This window comes from Hypomesus nipponensis, chromosome 8 (genome assembly GCF_054491055.1).
Source record: "Hypomesus nipponensis isolate SF chromosome 8, ASM5449105v1, whole genome shotgun sequence".
Taxonomy (NCBI): Eukaryota; Metazoa; Chordata; class Actinopteri; order Osmeriformes; family Osmeridae; genus Hypomesus; species Hypomesus nipponensis.
The window spans coordinates 14,002,547-14,006,173 of record NC_140368.1 but is presented as its reverse complement, the minus strand read 5'-3'; the positions used below and the strand labels follow the sequence as shown (position 1 = coordinate 14,006,173).

Below are 3,627 nucleotides of genomic sequence, written 5' to 3'. Positions count from 1 at the left end.
ATACCTTAATATGTTTCTCTAACTTTTTTATGATACGTTTCTCTAACTTTTTTTTATTAAAAAGGCTGCAATGTCCCTTCCTCAGTTCATGATGACTACTATAAGAAGAAAAAAGTGTAAAAAAAAAAAAACAGCAAATAAAATACAGGGACATTTTTACAGGGGCACTGGCCCCTGTAGGCCCCCGTGTAGAAACACCCCTGGTGGTACGTGTGCCCCCTTCTAGTGGTACACGGAGGAATCTTAGAAATATTTAAATACCTTAACCATGATGGGCCCCATCTTCACACGGATCTTCAACAGATCTCTGGAGCTGTGTGAAGTCCCCTCCTGCTTCAAGCGCTCCACCATCATCCCGGTTCCCAAATCACTGGACTAAATGACTACAGGCCCGTCGCCCTGACATCTGTGGTCATGAAGTCCTTTGAGAGACTGGTGTTGTCCCACCTGAAGGTCATCATTGCCCCCCTGCTGGACCCTCTGCAGTTTGCCTACCGGGCTAATAGGTCAGTGGAAGATGCAGTAAACATGGGACTGCACTACATCCTGCAACACCTCGACTCCCAGGGACGTATGCAAGGATGCTGTTTGTGGACTTCAGCTCGGCCTTCAACACCATCATGCCAGAAGTCCTCCTCACCAAACTCACCCAGCTCACTGTGCCCGCCACCACCTGTCAGTGGATTACGAACTTCCTGACAGATAGGAAGCAGCAGGTGAGGCAGGGTGAAAATTATATCCAGCACCCGGACAGTCAGCACTGGTGCCCCCCAGGGATGTGTGCTCTCCCCACTGCTCTTTTCTCTGTACACAAATGACTGCACCTCAGGAGACCCGTCTGTCCAGCTCCTGAAATTTGCAGACGACACAACAATCATCGGCCTCATCAGAGATGGAGATGAGTCTGCATACAGGAGGGAAGTTGAACATCTGGTCCTGTGGTGCAGTCGCTATAACCTGGAGTTGAACTCGCTCAAAACTGTAGAGATGATAGTGGACTTCAGGAGGAGCCCCACATCACTGCCCCCCCTCACCATACTGAACAGCACTGTTTCTGCTATGGAATCCTTCAGGTTTCTGGGTTCCACAATCTCCCAGAACCTGAAGTGGGAGCCAAACATCAATACAGTCCTCAAAAAGGCCCAGCAGAGGATGTACTTCCTGCGCCAGCTCAGGAAGTACAACCTGCCGCAGGAGCTGCTGATCCAGTTTTACACTGCAGTCATTGAGTCTGTTCTCTGCTCATCCATTACTGTCTGGTTTGGTTCTGCCACTAAAATAGACAGGAACAGATTACAACGGACAGTCAGGTCTGCAGAAAGGATTATTGGTGCTGACCTGCCCACCATCCAGGACCTGTACACATCCAGAGCCAGGAAACGGGCAGGGAAAATCATTGCAGACCCTCACACCCTGGACATAATCTGTTCCAGCTCCTCCCCTCTGGCAGGCGCTACAGAACTATGTACACAAAAACCAACAGACACAGGAACAGTTTTTTCCCCCTTGCCGTAACTCTAGTGAACAGTTGACAGATTATTATATTTTATTATTATATTTATTTATTATCCTAAACTGTTGCATACATATTTTTCTGTTTAAGTACATTGAGAGCAATTAAACCCAGGAAAAATTCCTTGTATGTGGAAATGTACTTGGCCAATAAAGATGATTCTGATTCTGATGATATAATTGAAATGTAATTTTAAAAAGTTTTGCTTTCCCTATAATATTTTTGTTTCGAAACAAAAATAAATGTTGGCCCGCGCAACTACCTGACGGTTCTCGGGTAGTGGCTCATGCAAACATCCACAATTACTGCGTGAACTCTGTAGCTCAATAGGGCAGGGCTTCAGACTGCGACCAAATGGTTGCATTTTGCGACCAGTTTTGAGACAGCGCAAGCATTGTTTACAAGCACTTACGCAGGTGCGACCTACAAATTTGGAATTTATTGGGTGTGCATAACCTCAGCACACGTTAGCAACGACTCATAGATAAGACGTCCTAGTACAGCGATATCAGTGAGCCCTCTGCATTAGTACCGTAGCTAAAAGTCTTGGAAAGTTGAGGCTATTTTCGCTAGGTACCTATAAACCTAGCTAAAAGTCTTGGAAAGTTTAGGCAATTTTTCGCTAGGTTCCTATGAACATGTCTTAATCTGCCAAACCAGTGGGTTTCCCTTCGTTCTTTTGGTGAGCAGTCTCACTTCTTTTGATAACAGGTGGGGCACTGCCCCATCTGCCCCTAATGACCAGTTGCCACTGGTAACCAGTATAGCAACCATGACAATTTCCTGCTAGCACGCATAGATATCTCAGGAATTTAAGGTCGGCATAGCAACGGGCGCGTCCTTGCTTCGGAACGGCATTGTGACGTCAGGTAGGACACTATTTGGCCCTTGGCCTGACAGAGCCTTAACCTGTAAATTAGTAGCGCCACACATGTGATCGTTCGAAAGGGGGCCCCACAGTACCGAGTACCGTCCATAGAGTTAATATAAATAGAGACAGCTACTTCTGTCTTCCAAGATGGCGTCCCCATTCATTTCTATGAAAAGTGCTCAGTGGCGCAGTGAGGCAAGCGAGAGCGCCAAATGGACCACGCCATTTTTCCAGACTGACTCGTCCGGTCTTGCGCAGAAGCTTGTTCCTAGCTCCGAAACTCGTGCATGCTTGCAACTAGCTGTACACGTCATACTTTGCAACAACCAGTCGCGAGCTTGTGAGCTGGAGCTAAGGCATTGCATAAATCTGTCAAAATGTGGTCCGATCAAGAAGCAGATACATGTGAACTTTACAAAATTAATACTATTAGTACTGTAGTATTAGCTATACTTGCACTGCCTATACGTTGTTATATTTGCTTTGTGTTTTTTGTTTGACTGCTTAAGTATTGTGTCGGATTAAAGAAACTGTAAACTTGAATATCTGGCTCCGTCATTGTTCTAGCACGGACGGCAAAACAAGCTAAATTAAGCATATGATATAATGATAATGAGTGTTGCTTACTATTACTAGTTTATTGTTAATGTTGTTCTCATTCAGCTCATTTAAATCAGAGATTTGCTGATGTTGCCTTTTGTGCTCGTCCCCTGTTCGTATCCGCAAACACGTTTCCAGGCAACTTTTCTTGACGTAAGCAAATAAATGGGGTGCTAGTTTACCCATTTCGGATTGGTTTCAAACTTAGCAAAAATCAGGAAAAAAAATTCGATGAAAAAGCTAGTAGTATGAGCAAGGTTCGAGAATCGAAAAAAAATTATTGGGTGTGATAGTTTTAGATATGTTGACTGGAGTTAATAGAATAAAAACGACCAGACGAGTCGGGTAGCAAATCGGAAATGCAATACCACCTACATCCACCGGGGTCGTTGCTTCAAGCCGAGGGGTGGGGGCTTGGTACCGTCACACGTGTGATTCTGAACATTCCAACCAACTATTTTCCGATAGACAAAAACTATATGACAAACGCTATAGTATGGCTTCAAAATTTACAATTACGAGGTTAACAAGTAACACTAGCAGGTAGTAGCATTACTACGAGTATTATGCACCTCGTCGGGCCTTATCCAGGCTTACATAATGCACACCCCGGAACTCGCACTCAACCAATCAGAATGGTTGA

The 3,627-nt window shown here is 45.0% G+C and overlaps 1 pseudogene; it reads left to right on the top strand.

Annotated features, from left to right (window-relative positions):
- The first annotated feature begins 268 nt into the window (after positions 1-268).
- Positions 269-902, top strand: LOC146275259 (uncharacterized; annotated as a pseudogene).
- The last annotated feature ends 2,725 nt before the right edge of the window (positions 903-3,627 follow it).